Source organism: Oncorhynchus masou, chromosome 7 (assembly GCF_036934945.1).
Source record: "Oncorhynchus masou masou isolate Uvic2021 chromosome 7, UVic_Omas_1.1, whole genome shotgun sequence".
NCBI lineage: Eukaryota > Metazoa > Chordata > Actinopteri > Salmoniformes > Salmonidae > Oncorhynchus > Oncorhynchus masou.
Window position 1 is genome coordinate 28,327,100 of NC_088218.1, and position 17,762 is coordinate 28,344,861.

Consider the following 17,762-nt stretch of genomic DNA (forward strand, 5'->3'; position numbering starts at 1 on the left):
ACTCCTGTGTTAAGGCAACTCCTGTGTTAAGGCAACTCCTGTGTTAAGGCAACTCCTGTGTTAAGGCAAGTCCTGTGTTAAGGCAAGCCTGAATAAGTTCAGTAGTAAACATTTGCGTAACAAGTCACATAATAAATTACATGGACTCTGTGTGCAATAATAGTGTTTAACATGATTTTTGATTGACTACCTTTTCTGTACCCCACACATACAATTATCTGTAAGGTCCCTGTCATGCATAGGTGTAATAGGTGGCAGGGAAGTCAGGCGCAGGAGAGTCAAATGGAGTGTAAAATGGAGTCTTTTAATAAAGTCCACGGAGTATGCTCCATAACACTAAATGTACATAAACAAACAAACATGGGTACGAGGACCCGACGCGCACCTATACAACAATCACACTACACTGACAATAAAACAAACTCTGACAAAGAAATGAGGGTAAACAGAGGGTTAAATACACAACAGGTAATGAATGGGATTGAAAACAGGTGTGTGGGAAGACAAGACAAAACCAATGGAAAACTAAAAAAGGATCAATGATGGCTAGAACAAGGAGAGGCAACGACTTCGGCAGAAGTCGTGACAGTCCCTCAGTCGAGCAGTACATTTCAAACACACAGTGGTGTAAAGTACTTAAGTAAACATTTTGGTGGTATTGTCAGGATTTGGCCAGGGTTGTTCCGGGTTTTGGTCACTAGATGCCCCCATTGTGCTTTTTGACCTTATGTTTTTTCCCTTGTTCCCCATTATTATTTGCACCTGTGCCTCGTTTTCCCTGATTGTATTTAAACCCTTAGTTTCCCTCAGTTCTGTGCTCTGTGTTTGTATGTTAGCACCCAGCCCTAGTGTTCTGTGCTTTCTTGTCGATTCCGGTGGATGCTCTTGTGGAATTCTGTTTTTGTTTTTGAGTATCTCTTGAGGCTTTTTTGTGCTATTCCTATCACCTTTTGGATTTGCCATTTTTGTATTAAAGGACTTCTCCTTTTTACTTTATTAAATACACCGTCTTAAGTACTGCTGTGTCTGCCTCATCTTCTGGGTTCTGCTGACTATTCGTGGCTCAGTTGGTTAAGTGACTGTTTCTCACTCCGGAGACCCAGGTTCGTAACCGGGTCCTGACAGAAACACAGAGCCAAAAATGAACCCAGAGGCAGCCAGTTCCCAGGACCTTTTTGCCATGCTGTCCCACCACCAGGAGACTGTCCAACGCCACGAAGCCGCCCTGGTTCAGCAAGAGGCCTTAATGGCTAGACATTCTCATCTTCTGTCGGAGATGCTGACTTCCATTAAGCAAATATCTGATCGTCTTACCCCGGCAACAGTTCCCGTCCCAGTACCTCAGATTCACGTACCCATGGCAGTTAACCCCCTGGCTGAACCTCGTCTTCCACCTCCCCAACGGTTCTCAGGTGATCCAAGTGATTGTAAAGGGTTTCTCACCCAATGTTCTCTCTCCTTTGAGCTACAACCCTCGTCGTTTCCCACCGACCGGTCTAAGATCGCTTATATCATCACCCTGCTGTCGGAAAAAGCCCTGGCCTGGGCTACTGCTGTGTGGGATGCCCATAGTTCCTGCTGTGCCAGCTACTCTGCCTTTGCTGAGGAATTCAAACAAGTGTTTCAAGGCCCAAGCAGTGGTTCTGACTCAGCCAAACAGCTCCTGACTCTCCACCAAGGTTGGCGCAGCGTGACGGACTGTGCCATCCAGTTCCGCACGGTGGCAGCAGCAAGTGGCTGGAACAACGAGGCGCTCACGGTGTGCTTTCTGAAAGGCCTTTCCGACACTATCCAAGATGAACTGGCCACTCGGGAACCACCGGACAATCTCGAGTCCCTGATCAAGTTGGCCTCACGCATTGACCAGCGTCTGAGAGAGAGAGAACTCAACCGTAGACCTCTAGCCCCTATCAGTCCCAGCTCCGAGTCCCCACCTTTATCCTCGCTGGCTCCATCGGAACCCATGCAGATTGGACGCATCTCCCAGGCTGAGAGAGACCGCCGGATGAGGGAGCGACGCTGTCTATATTGCGGCAAACCGGGCCATTTCCGTTCCACGTGTCCCGGGCTCCAGGGAAACGCTCTGTCCCGTACAGACCGGGGGAACTGTAACGGGAAACATAACCTCCTCCCATCCGTCCAACTCCCGTCTGCTCATTCCAGTCACCCTCTCCTGGGACAACCACAAGCTTCACCTTCAAGCCTCGGTAGACTCTGGAGCCGCAGGTAACTTCATGGATGGTGTCTGGGCGAAGGAGAATGGCGTTCCCTCTGAACCTCTAAGTGAACCCATGAGGGTCACTACATTGGATGGAAGCCCTTTGGGATCTGGACTTGTCACTCAAGTCACTACCTCCTTGCGACTTTCAGTTTCACAACACCAGGAATTGATGAACTTTCATTTGATCTCCTGTTCCGAGTTCCCTCTCGTCCTTGGATACCCCTGGCTTCACAGCCATAACCCTCACATCGACTGGTCTGTGGGCACTATCAAGCAGTGGGGTCCTACGTGCCAAGCTACTTGTATTTTCCAGAATTCCCCGAGTTCTACTCCCGAGTCTTTAGAATCCATCGACCTGACCCGAGTTCCCGAGTGTTACCATGACCTCAAACTGGTGTTTAGCAAACAGAGGGCCACCATGCTACCACCCCATAGACCTTACGATTGCCCCATCGACCTGTTTCCGGGCACTTGCCCCCCAGGGGTCGGATCTTTTCCCTATCTCCACCCGAACGAGCTGCTATGGATACCTACATCAAGGACGCTCTGGAAGCAGGCCTCATGCGTCCATCCACCTCCCCGGCGGGAGCAGGGTTTTTCTTTGTGGCCAAGAAAGACGGTGGATTACGTCCTTGCATCGACTACCGGGGACTCAATGCCATAACCGTCCGTAACCGTTACCCGCTACCCCTTATGGCCACAGCCTTCGAGCTGCTCCAGGAAGCAGTTGTTTTCACTAAGCTTGACCTGCGGAACGAATACCATCTTGTGCGGATCAGACTGGTGACGAGTGGAAGACCGCTTTCAACACGCCTACTGGTCACTATGAATACTTGGTGATGCCCTTCGGCCTGACCAACGCCCCAGCGGTGTTCCAAGCGCTCATAAACGATGTGCTTAGGGATATGCTTAACATATTTGTGTTCGTTTACTTGGATGACATCCTCATCTTTTCGAGCTCCCTTCAAGAACACACTAAGCATGTCAGACAAGTACTCAAACGCCTCCTGGACAGCCATCTGTACGTTAAGCCGGAAAAATGTGAATTCCATTCATCCCGAGTACAATTCCTGGGATTTGTAGTGGAACCCGGTCGAGTCCAAATGGACCCCAGGAAGGTAGGGGCGGTAGCGGATTGGCCCACCCCCAAATCCGTTAAGGAAGTTCAGCGTTTCCTGGGCTTCACAAACTTTTACCGCAAGTTCATCAAGAACTTCAGCTTGGTGGCAGCCCCTCTCTCAGCTTTAACCAAGGGTGGCAATGCAAGGTTTTTGTGGGGAAGAGAAGCTGAGACGGCCTTCCAAGGACTCAAGCAGCGCGTTCTCTCTGCTCCCATCCTGATACTACCGACTACGGATGAACCATTTGTGGTGGAGGTAGACGCATCAGAGGTTGGTGTTGGAGCTGTCCTGTCTCAGAGGGGTGAAGACAAGAAGCTTCATCCGTGCGCTTTCTTCTCACACCGGCTTACCCCGACTGAGAGGAACTACGATGTGGGGGATCGTGAACTCCTAGCGGTTAAGATGGCATTGAAGGAATGGAGACACTGGCTCGAGGGGGCTTCTCACCCGTTTCAAGTGCTTACGGACCACAAAAATCTGGAGTATATCCAGCAGGCGAAGCGGTTGAACTCTAGACAAGCTAGATGGTCTCTTTTCTTCAATCGATTCCAGTTTATCCTCACCTATCGGCCCGGGTCGAAGAATCTCAAACCGGATGCCCTGTCCCGAGTCTACGCTCCTGCCATTCGAGATGACACGGACATGCCTGTCCTTCCTGCTGCTAAGATTGTGGCTCCGATCTCGTGGCAAGTTGAGGATACCGTGAGACGTGCTCAAGCTAGCGAACCGGACCCGAAAGGAGGTCCTGCCAATCGGTTGTTTGTCCCCAAGGCAGTGAGGACTCAGGTCCTTCTGTGGGGGCACTCCTCTCGCCTCACCTGTCATCCGGGCGTAGGTCGCACCTTGGAGTTCATCCAGCGTAAGTTCTGGTGGCCTACCATAAGAGAAGACGTTGCCACTTTCGTCAATGCCTGCCCCGTGTGCTGCCAGGGCAAATCTTCTCACCTCCGCCCTCAAGGACTCCTTCACCCTTTACCTGTTCCCCACAGACCCTGGTCCCATATCTCATTGGACTTTATTACTGGACTTCCTCCATCCCATGGCAATACTACTATCCTAGTCATAATCGACAGGTTTTCAAAGGCGGCCAGGTTCGTCCCTCTGACTAAGTTACCTTCTGCCAAGGAAACGGCTGAGTTGGTAATTAATCATGTGTTCCGAGTCTTCGGCATTCCTCAAGATATGGTTTCTGACAGAGGTCCCCAGTTCGCCTCAAGGTTTTGGAAGGCCTTCTGCCAACTCATGGGGGCTTCTGCCAGTCTATCTTCAGGGTACCATCCGGAGTCCAACGGCCAAACAGAGAGGATGAATCAAGAGCTGGAAACCACCCTCCGATGTATGACTCGTGACAACCCGTCCACATGGTCATCCTTTATTGTTTGGGCCGAATACGCGCACAACACCTTGCGCTCCTCCTCCACTGGTATGTCCCCGCACGAGTGTCAGTTTGGCTATGCTCCTCCATTGTTCCCGGACCAGGAGGCAGAAGTCAGAGTGCCTTCAGCCTTGAAGTTCGTCAGACGCTGTCGGCTTATGTGGAGGAAGACCCGTATTAATCTTATGCGTTCCTCACAGAGGTACCAACAACAAGCCAACAGACGTCGCCGTCCCGGGCCTACCCTGCGCCCCGGCCAGAGAGTCTGGCTCTCCACAAGAGACTTACCTCTACGGGTGGAGTCTCGCAAGCTGTCCCAAAAATACATCGGTCCCTTCAAGGTTGCCAGGAGAGTTAACCCAGTTTCTTATCGCCTACACTTACCCAGATCCCTTAAGATTAATCCCACATTTCACATTTCATTGTTAAAACCTGTTGTTTTTTCTCCCCTTGTCCCGGCAGACAGACCTCCCCCTCCGCCTCGTGTCATTGGAGGCCAGCCGGCTTATACCGTCCATCGGATACTGGATTTCCGCCGGGTGCAGCGGTCCTGGCAGTATCTGGTGGACTGGGAAGGCTACGGTCCCGAGGAGCGCTCCTGGGTTCCTGCCAAAGACATCCTGGACCCTGACCTCATTCGTCAGTTCAGGGCCCTCCACCCTGAGAGAGCTGGTAGGAACGTCAGGAGCCGTTCCTAGGGGGATTCTGTCAGGATTTGGCCAGGGTTGTTCCGGGTTTTGGTCACTAGATGCCCCCATTGTGCTTTTTGACCTTATGTTTTTTCACTTGTTCCCCATTATTATTTGCACCTGTGCCTCATTTTCCCCTGATTGTATTTAAACCCTTAGTTTCCCTCAGTTCTGTGCTCTGTGTTTGTATGTTAGCACCCAGCCCTAGTGTTCTGTGTATTCTTGTCGATTCCGGTGGATGCTCTTGTGGAATTCTGTTTTTGTTTTTGAGTATCTCTTGAGGCTTTTTTGTGCTATTCCTACCACCTTTTGGATTTGCCATTTTTGTATTTAAGGACTTCTCCTTTTTACTTTATTAAATACACCGTCTTAAGTACTGCTGTGTCTGCCTCATCTTCTGGGTTCTGCTGACTATTCGTGGCTCAGTTGGTTAAGTGACTGTTTCTCACTCGGAGACCCAGGTTCGTAACCGGGTCCTGACACTTTGTGACGGTTCTCTCCACTTTACCACTCATGTATCGCCATCAAAGGTTAGCATCGGTCCAATACCACAGTGCACAGCTGAATCACGTGCAAGACATGGCTAACATGAGGACACAGGTGGAGAGAACTGAGCAAGAAATGAAAACATTCTGCTAGTCAAAGAACAGTATTTGAAATCTGAACAAGTAAAAGTCATTGCAAATACTTATGACTATGAACGAGCACAAACTCTTCAACAAAATCGTTGTCTCCAGGAACAACTCGATTTAGCCAAAACTAAAAACGATGCAGTCCACTCCAAACTAGATAAATCTGAGTTATCTACAAACAGGAGCACGCAATTTGATAACATGCAGGCAGTTTTGTTGAACGTTACTCAAAGTAACATGGTTCTACTCAAAATGCTGCAGACCAAAAACGATCAGTTAATGAACACAATGACAAAGTTGGATGACAAATCAGCAGAACTCATTGAAGTCGCTGACCAAATGAATGATGAGAGAACTCAGGTGATGAAGATGGAAATATTGATTTCTAAACAGGCAGAGGAAATCTCAACACTGAATCTCTCGCTCCATACTCAAAAGACCTCTATCTGCAAACCATGACAGATAAGTTTGAGACCAAAAGGAGCAAGTACGACACTCACGTGTTCAAAATCAGTACTCTAAGCGCTCAAGTGGACTCTGCAATGCAGCAGATTACCACCCTTAGGTACCATCTGGAGGAAGTCCAGAATGGTCACGCTCTACAGCATGACTATCCATCCAAGAGTCCGGTACTCAAAGGAGTGAAGAAGATAGGATTCAGACATTGCCTCCATCATATGTCCCTCAGTCTTCTCCTCTTGGCCATTTGGCACTGAGTAATATGGAGTCTCTTGGCCTTTCGGACCCAACTTCCCCACGGGATGAAGCCAACCCTCTCCGCCCGCTTGACGCTGAATACCTTGACAGACTCGTCAAGAATTTCCCCACCTTTGACCCCGTTCCAGGTCAGCCAAACGATATTGAGACGTTCCTAGCTGACATAGAGGACGCGTTGGGTGGCCACCCGAACGCTACAGGTTCTGACAGGGTTTACCTGTTGAAGCGAACGTCGAATAGACACGTGACAAGGTACATTCGTCTACAACAGCAACAGATACACGTGCTAAATGACTATGCTAAACTTGCCACAGCTTTGAAAGTAGAATTCAGTGGTTCTGCGACTTGCAAACATGATAGCTCACTGGCTAACACGGTCAAACAAGCTCGGAACGAACACCCACAAGCTTACTATCAAAGGCTTTGTTTAGCTTACTTTGGCCAACTTACTGAAACAGCAATGGAATACCTGTTACCATTTAAACAAATGTTTTTTGTCGAACATGTATCCCACCTTCATTACCTACTTGGTCCCTGCAGCCCACGATGGCTTGCCTATCTTATAACAGAGAGCTTGCAAGCACAGCTTTTGAGGCAAAAAAAGCGTCCTGACCACTCGGTTTTGAAGTTTGACCAGGAGCACTCACTCCAGTTAGAGGGTGCATTATCAGGTATTGGAGCGTTGAGAGATGACGAACAACAACGGCTTCTACCATGAAACCACAAATCCAATAACCACCGCGGTCAACATAACTGTAAAGTACGTCGCCATCAAAACGACTGCCGCTATAATCTACCTGTTCGCTACGTTCCTGCACAGAACCCACACAAAGTGTCAGAGCACAAGGGTAACAAAGGGTTGAAGGATAATCAAAACATAGACCAATGTTCTCCAGAAGTTCCACTATGTGAAGAACTAAAGTGAGAAACATTTGAGAAATGGTAAAAGATAAGTTACAAGGACTAGACGGGGAATTACCAGACACCAGGTCCGCAGGAATTAACGCCCATAGCAAGGACGTTAAAATTCAAATCTCTCCCGCTCTCAACCTTCCCTATCCAGGGCCTGCTTGATCAAGTAACAAGCCCATGGGCTTTGTCTATAGACTCTGATACAAGGTTGTGAAGAAAAAGGTAAACGCTTCGTTAAAGCCAAGCCCACTCAATATCTGAAAAGTCGATCTGCTTCCAACTTGAACAGAAATGACACATCGCGTCGTTGCGAAAGACCACTCCACTTTGTGGGGAATATGTCCACTAACCACGAATTGAAACATCCATACCTGGAAACAGTCCTGCGATAATTGATATCACTCATCTCTGCAATGATGATTATCAATGATCTCAAGAGCTTTGAAGCCAACTAAACGTTTGTTAAAAGTGGAACGATGTGACACTTCGAGGGGTCACTTAGACTACCTTGCCTCTCACATTGAGAGTCATGCTGAAACGACACTTACAGGACGTCTCGCTCGTTCACACTGTGTATGTTACCAGCCTCGAAACGTTACCCCTGCTACTGGGAGCAGACTTGATGGATCGGTTACTCCCATTGATGGATTGGAAAACCAACCAGGTATGGTCACAGGCTACAGTGCCTTCTCCATCGACCACACTGTCCTCCCCTAATGCTAGCTGCAACGCAGTCATTCACGAGGAGTATCTGTTAAAAGCACCCCTTGGGAAAAAGACGTTTAGAAACCTCTTGGTGCATCCAAGGAGATATTATGAAATCTCGACACATTCCATCAGCCTATCTGATTGACCATTCTTTTCATGATTTCGAGCCAGCTGTCTCTGTGAATGAGCAACTTCCCTACTCCTTGCAGTCGTGCAATACGGTAGTTGAGATGAACTTCTCTTGCCCTTCGGACACTTCCACAAGCATTGTGTCCGTCTCAGCAAGAAGAACATCGATGCTCAGAGTATATGTCCATTTATGTCCAAATAGCTTCTTTTGTTAGGGCGTTTGGTAAACAAATCCAAAAGCGCGTTCAGGTCCAGTCGGACGAAATTTTCTAAAAGTTATATTGCAGGTCGAAGAAACTAAGTCTTCCTGTTTGGGATTTTTTCTCAGGTTTTTGCCTGCCATATGAGTTCTGTTATACTGACAGACATCATTCAAACAGTTTTAGAAACTTCAGAGTGTTTTCAAATACTAATAATAATATGCATATATTAGCATCTGGGACTGAGTAGGAGGCAGTTCACTCTGGGCATGCTATTCATCCAAAAGTGAAAATGCTGCCCCCTATCCCAAAGAAGTTAAACATAGAGAGTCTGGGAACATCAAACAAGTGGAGGGAAAGGAACCATATTTTGGTAATAGAACCAGTTGAAAATATACGTTGGTACTTAACAAATATGAGTTCGGTTGTCATCTGAGACATTATGACTGATGACAGGATGACCTAAACTGTATCTGGGAAAGTCTACACATTATAGTTATCAGATTCACATGGAATTGTTGTGCAATTCAAATGTTTAAATGTAAAATTATTTGTGAAAAGATTAAATGCAATTTTAGCTTGCAAATTAGAGATTTGAGGTTTCATAAGGTTTTGGTCCCTGTGAAGAAACATGGGTTATAAACTATGAAACACACCCTTCTCCCAGCTCTATAAATATTATTTTGTGGTGCCCCAACCTTCTAGTTAATTACATTTACATGATTAGCTCATTGAGGTAATATTAATTACAGAGAAAGGATTTTATAGGATAGCATGTCATATCACTTAATCCGGCAAAGCCAAAGGCACGGCAATGTACAAAGCTAATACATGTATGAGCCTGTGAGTCTGTCCAATGTGGCATGCATGCATCGCACCCTGGGATTGCCAAGCCCCCTAGTTAATTACTTATGTGAAGGAAGTGAGCACACTATGGAAACATCATGTGTGTATGTGAAAGCTTTCACTTGTCCCATTATTTCTTTAGACTTTCTCACAGCCGAGGCATTACATCTTAGAAGTGTGCCATCTTCAACATGCTACAATATCTCAGGGGAAGGACAGCTTCAGTACTGAATGTGCTGAGTTTTTTCCCCTTTACTCCCTCCCGCTCTCTCTTTTAGATTTGTTTTAGCTCAGAACGGGGTCAGGCCACCCACTCACAGCATTTAAATTGGTTATTGTCAATGCCTGCGGAAATGAGTATTACCATGCATAAAGTATCCAAAAACTTGCTGATGGATTTGTTCAGACTGTTAATATTTTCTCAGTCACAAAATCAAGTAATCTAGACTGATGTTCGAGCTAACGTTATTACAGCCCTCTATATTTTAGAAATGTCCTCTTGATTATGTTATTTTTACTACATTTCATTGACATACTTTACAAGTAGAAAACATATTATTAGATACCTTGTTTCTTTTACATTTAAATAGTATAATTTTAGCATAGTTTTAATTCGCTTATCCTATTCCACAGATTGGGATGGGACTGGATGTAAAGTGTAAAGTCAGCAAACCATTAAAAAGCTATGACATATTTAGCATACTTTTTGTAAGTGTAACTGCTTCCAATGATTAAAGGGGCAATCTGGGATTCAAACAACAACCATGTTAATAAATGGCTAACTTTCATGAATTTCAAATGTAAAAAAATGGAGGTACCAATCCCAGATTCCCCCTTTAAATCCTATGACAATTGTTATAGCAGTGAGTCCCTTGAATCACTTGTAACTGAATATATATCTTGATGAACAGCCAACTGAGTGAGAGGGGGATAACATTAAACCATTAGACTTCATTGTTATGGACAGTGGAATTCACTTCCATTAGTAGAATGTGCCCAAGCTTCTCCACTCTCGGCTTGTGCAAATTCATATTGGATTTTTATTAAAATGCAAACCAACAGTAATAGAAGTGCCTCTGGGGTAGCTTTAAAAAAATCTATTTCCTAAACACCACACAATTACCCGCCTAATTGTCTTATTGGATTGTATTACTGTTGAAGGTGATTCCAGTTCGACCGAGAGTCAACTTGACTGCCCATCTATGAATGCATTTGTTTGACTCTGCGAGGACTCAGGGACGGTGAGCACAGCGCTTGTGTCCTCTCATTACCGGCGACAACGCCACTTCGGCACCACAACATGATAGCGTTTTGGGGGTCGAGGCTGCGTTTTAAACCCAAAATCACAAGACACTGCGTGAGTGCAGTGCGAGCTGGCGCGAGTCAGCTCTGGCCATCAATTGGCCCTCTGGCGACTCAGTACCAAACTATTAATGAAGTCCGGTGAAGTCTGCCAAAAGAGCCGAAATACAGCCATAATATTTGGAATTGGAACGTGAAGACAATAAGCCAGGCTCAGCTTTTCTAATGATCCAGGGAGAGAGAGGAGACAGACAGGATTAATTCATTACAGGCTGTCATTTATGGATAATAACCTTATGGTGGATAAGACATTAGCAAATTCACACCAAATGAATATGCATGAGCTCATCAACCACAACTGAAAACAGGGAACATGAACACATCTGAGTCCACTACACAGCGTAGTTCCTACTCTTGCTATAACGTTGCTATACCGTGTATTAGGGAGGGGGGGGGTGGGGAGGTGAGTGGTTGGATGAAGACATGTTGACTGGGTGGGGTTGGGGAAATGGGATGGGAGGTTGGGGGTGGAGGCCCACTTCTTTTTTGTTTTCTTGTTTGAATATTGTACAAATATTTGTTACCATTGTATCTGTAACCCCCAAATAAAAAAGTCTAAAATAAAATAAACATTGGTCCCCCACAGAAAATAGACATGTCATTTTTTTACTGCTTGCAACTGTCCATGCTGTAACTGAAATGGGTATTGAATATACTGTACAGTGGAGTAAAAATCCTTAAGTTTTTGTGGTATCTGTACTTTACTATTTATATTTTTGACAACTTTTACTTTTACTTCTCTACATTCTTAAATAAAACAATATACCCTTTACCTCATACATTTTCTCTGACACCCAAAAGTACTCGTTACATTTTGAATGCTTAGCAGGACAGGAAAATGGTCAAATTCACACACTTATCAACATCCCTGGTCATCCCTACTGCCTCTGATCTGGCAGACTCCCTAAACGTAAATGCTATGTTTGTAAATTATGTCTGAGTGTTGGAGTGTGGCCCTGGCTATCCATGCATTTTTAAAACATGAAAATAGTGCCGTCTGGTTTCTCAATATAAGGAATTTGAAATTCTTTATACTTTTAGCAATTACATTTACTTTGGTATATTTAAAACCAAATACTTTTTTACTTTTACTCAAGTAGAATTTTACTAGGACTTTAAGGTATCTTTACTTTTACTCAAGTATGATAATTGGGCACTTTTTCCACCACTGTGAATATATCAGGGAGTTGAACACTCAGGCTGCATCCCAAATGGCAGCATATTCGCAGGTCAAAAGCAGTGCACTATAAAGGGAATAGGCACCTTCAGTCTAGATAGATAGATAGATAGATAGATAGATAGATAGATAGATAGATAGATAGATAGATAGATGTTATGTTGAGTGTCTGATTGTAGTGTTGGCCTGTAGGAATTCGTTTGCACATGCATTTATCAAGGCACAGGTACAATTTAAATCATGTTGATACAATAATGTGTGCTTTTGTAGGTTTATATAGGTCAAACTAATTAAACATGAATTGGTTCCACAACAAAGAGCATGTGACTACACTGAATCTCCCTCATATTAATTGTCACAGTTGTAAAGGTCACACTAATTGGATATTGGATAAAAAATGACCAACAGGTTTTCTACCAATTGGCTAAGGGTACAGCCACAGATGGATACTGAGTCTGAAAGTTATGGATTGAGATAATGATGTGTCAATGGGATTCATCACTTGATGGATAATGGACCACAAAGAGGATTGTCCTTCAATTCCTTAGCCTGAATGGTTGAGCTCCCATCAAATAAGGGACATTAATGCAATGTCCACAAATGACGTTCCCTAAATGATGATTGATATTGAATAGAATCGATCTTTATTCATCCTATATTTTGGGATATTGTGTCCCTTTTCTTATTGGTTTTCGTCTAGTCTACAGCGTCAATCACCATCTTGGTATGGAGAATGAATCATTTTGAGGTTAAACATGGGAATATGTATCAATTTCACTTAGAATAAGAAGAAATGCTATGATATGTCTTAATGTATGGGGTAACTATCGAGGAAGCCATCACCATGCCCACCATGCAGAGTCACCCCAATTTACCAATCACTGGAGTTCTTCCTGAAGCCAGAACCAATGAGATCATGGCATGCTAGGTCAACATCCAATCCAACCAAAGCCCAGGGTCTCCTGTCGAAAATGAAAACATGGTTCGGTTTCATCCCAATAGAGTCCCAGTAAGTGGATTAGTACCCGGCATCTCCACAGTGTTAAACCCACATTGATAAGGACTTAACACAGAGTGAGGGGAGTGGCAATCCTGTTAGGCTAGGGCTGCATCTCAAATGGCACCCTATTCCTTAGGTAGTGCACTTCTTTTGACCCTGGGCAAAATGGGTTCTGGTCAAAAATAGTGCACTATGTAGAGAATAGGGTGCCACTTAGGATGCACACATGGCCTTTGGGACGACAGGGAGGAGGCCTGTGTCTGGGATGGGATGGGGAAATGGGCATAGGGATGAGGGGCCTGGGGGATATCACCGGAATGCTCTTGGCTAATCCTTACCACAGGGTCTCCCATGGGTCAATCACTTCTGATACCGAAGTCCGTCCACTTTCCTCTCAGGACTACCGAGGGGTTACAGATCAGTAGCAGCACCAATGCCAGGTTAGCCTGGTCCCATATCAGTTTGTGCTGTCTAGCCAACTATAGTAGTTTGGCATGGGACCGTATGCCGATAATACGGGACGTACGTTTTTTGCTTAACTGCTAATAAAAAAGCTGATAGTAGTAGTATTTCCACTGAAATGCCAAACATGCTAATTGCTAACCCGTCAGCTAACACACCAACAATCACAAAACATTGATGGCTTGATGACAAGATAACACTGTTGAAGGTAATATACTTCTTAAACGCTGTTGAATATGCTGATAATATGGGATTACTCTAATCAGTCACAAGCTTCCTTTGGATTGCCTCATCTGTTTAGAAATGCATGTGTCCTCTCCACTTTCCACTGCCTTTGTCTCTTCTATTCCCACTACAGCCTTCGCCAGCCCAGCATGTGTTCTTCGGCCAGCGGCCATCCTGTCCCTTACCAAAGAGATGAGTTATGTCACCTTTAGCGCACCCTTGAAGGTGAAATAACATTTGAGCACTGTGCCAAATGAGAGTGGTCTCCACTGAAACGCTCCTGTCAGAATTGATCACTGTTATTTCGGCATGGCGCTCCAACGGGGTCTCGGGCAGCTCACCCCAAAACTATATTATGTTAGTCAAGATAGGAGTCCTCAGCTTGGGCCCTACTGGATAAATATGATTAAAGGGGGCCTAATAGCACATTGTGGGTAGAGGACTATAGTGTGTGAACAGAAGACCGAGAAGACAGTCAGGACTTACGTATAGTCCCCCTCTCCTCTACCTCATCTTCTTCCCCCACTCTCTCAGTTCACTCTCTATTCATTGTCCCTCTTTTTCTCTCTCTCTTTCTCTCTCTCCACATCAGAGTGTATTATGGCGCTACGGTCACCTTGGGGTGTGATGGCAACAGAATAGACCACTCAACAGACAGCGAAATCAAGTTAGCTGTTATTGGTTTTAGGCCCCACTGAATGATCAGGATTCTGTGAATGCACACACACACACACACCACATGCAGCATATACTGGATTACGAGAACTTTGAAAATACCTATGGCCAGGACCGTGTTGAACAAAGAAGAAATAGATTTGCAACCATAATAATAATACAATGAGTGGTTGTGTGAACCTCTTACCACATTTTGAGGAATTGCAGGTAGGCTACGGGGCTTCTTGTGATAATAGCCATGCCATAATCTTTGCTCTGAATGGTTAAGGAACATTCTCTTAATTGTTTTAGAAAGCTTATTGAATAGATGTGAACTAGTCAAGAGCTGTTTGTTGGAGAGAGCTATTGGCTTGTTCCCTGAATAGGGCCTTTTGTCCTTGTGACATTAAATTACTAGGTTATACATATGGAGTGTGCGACTCTTTGTTTTTATACAGTAGTTTACAGTTTATTCTCTGTTAGTTAGCACCTCTACACTAAATAATTTTCTCTGGGTTTGAGTCAGCCGATTCTTTTTAATTAGACATTTGATAAAACACAGCATGTAACACAGTTGGATCACTTACATCTACACTCTAACACTCTTGTAGTGCGTTTTCATTTCAAATTAATCAATTAGTTGTTTTATCTGAAAATCCCAATTTTGGCATGTCCCACATCATGTTTGTTTGACTTCTAGGAAGATTTGAACTCACTTAACTCCATAATTTCCCCAAGTTTTCATGCTCATTGTAAAGCCCGAGTTCTGTGTTGCTTTTGACAGTCATTTATGAAGATTGTTATTTATTTCATGTCATTAGTAATTAATTCACATTTGACCCTCGGGTTTAATATTCTTAAACTGTCACTGGGATTTTTTTAAACACTGCTAGCTTACTTTCGATTAACTGTTTTGAACTCCAAGCACAAATACAGATGTTGGATCATAATTTGACCATATTAGGAGGAAAATAATCCTGCAGCAGGAGGATTTGAACGACTTATATTTAGAATCGCTGCTAGAGGGCCACTGGAAGCGGTGTTTGTATGCTGTACAATCACTTAGACTGCAGGTCCACTAGACGTCAGTTCCTAAGTAGCCTATGTAGGCTATGTGTATGTGAAGTATTATGTGGATTTTAATAAATTGACATTTTTAGGGGGTAGATGCATTTTTCATGAGGGACAATCTTTTTTTTTCATCAATCGTTTTATTATTGTCACGCCTACATCCGTTCCCTATCTCCGGCGCTTAACGTTGCTGGTCTACTTTCCACTGGTCTTGGCAACCCACATTACGCACACCTGCCCCCCATCATTATGCACACCGGGACTTCATCATTACCTTGATTACTTCCCCTTTATTTAGCCCTCAGTAGCCTCAGTCTTCAGGTAGAATTGTTTTTTTTCACTTCGGTATGCTTTCCCTGTTTTGTTAATCTGCTTATTCTCATTATTAAACTCATGTTCTGCACCTGCTTCCTAGCGTATACGTTACAATACTATCTTCAAGGCAAGTAATAAGCAGAATAAATTAATGGTTGCCTTAGTGCCTGTGTGTTCCAGTGGTTACAGCTGCTAACCTTTGAATTTTTGGAGGAACTAGTAGGCCTTCTTTTCAAGTTACTCTCTGTAGGCTGTACTCTAAAAGTAATTTCTGAAGGAAGTAACTTACTTTTTAGTCTGCTACTTTCAGGGCCGGCTCCAGCCTTTTGGGAGCCCTACGCGAGTTTTGGTTGGGGCCCCCCCCACCAAGTGGAAAACAGCAGAGAAATATGTATATATATATATATATATATATATGTATATATATATATATATATATATATATATATATATATATATATATATAATATATATATATATATATATTTATATATATATATATATATATATATAAAATATATATATATATATATATATATATATATTTGAATGTATTTCCTGCAAATCTACACATTTTGCCATGGGTGGCAGGGTGTAAAGAAATGTTTTCCTCTTTAAAGCAAGTTCTGCAGTTCTACACATTCTACACATTAGAGGCAGAGAGACATGTTAGCAATTTTATAACACATTTTCTGCAATGAATGCCATGTTAATAAAATCTGAGTGAAAAAAACATCAATGGGGGCCAGCTGAAAGTTAGGGCCCCTGGGCACGTGCCCTGCATGTTCAGGTGGTAATCGGCCATGATTACTGCACGTTTAGATAACTCGCTAGACCAGGGGTCTTCCACCTTTTCTTGCCCAGGGATCAGGGATGTTGTGCTGCCATAGTGCGGGGGAGTGGCACTCCCTCACTTTTACAATTTAAGAATAAACAGTGCTGTCCACCCTGATTCAAAGGGTGCTCAAATCGCTTAAAATAACCCACATCAAGATCTGTATGTCTGTTGCCTATGCCTAATAGTCCTACTCATCACTCAGTATTATTATTATGAACAGAAGATTATCACTTCTCACAATGGTGCTCGTTTTGTAAAGTTAGATCAAAGCTGAATCAATGTCTCGCAAGATCACACAATGATTCATTTGCATCTGACATAACCGAATATAACAGCACATGTGATATTGTGTTTTTTTTTACATTGGATAAAAGCAGAGACACAGAGCTACACAATTGTATATCATTCACTGCATTTGAAGAACAATGGGAAAGTAATTCTGCTTTCAAAGTTGATAAACTTGTAACCTCAATTTTGAGAAAATGGCATTTGAATGTTTTGATACTACTAGGAGAGAGCTCTCCTTTGTCTACACCCATTCAGCACTGTTCACAAGCCAGCCCCCCTCTCTTTAAGGATGCACATGTGAGGTCATGTGCTAAACAGTGAGTAGTGTAGTAAAGATTTCAACTAAAAGTAGTAAAAGTAGTAGCCTATAATTAGGAAAAATTACAGGTAAACAGTTGTCCAGATAAAAAAATATTTTATAAATATTAGATGATGCTTACCAAAACACACTTGTGTAAATTGATGGGAAAGGAATTCATGTGAAAGGAATGCTATAACCCCTAGCTTCTTAGGGCTGCAATCCCGTTAATGGAATCGATATGACAACAGCCAGTGAAAGTGCAGGGCGCCAAATTCAAAACAACAGAAATCTCATAATTAAAATTCCTCAAACATACATCTTATACCGTTTAAAAAATAATCTTGTTGTTAATCCCACCACAGTGTCCGATTTCAAATAGGCTTTATAGCGAAAGCACCACAAACGATTATGTTAGGTCACCACCAACTCACAGAAAAACCCAGCCTTTTTTCCAGCCAAAGAGAGGAGTCACAAAAAGCACAAATAGAGATAAAATTAATCACTAACCTTTGATGATCT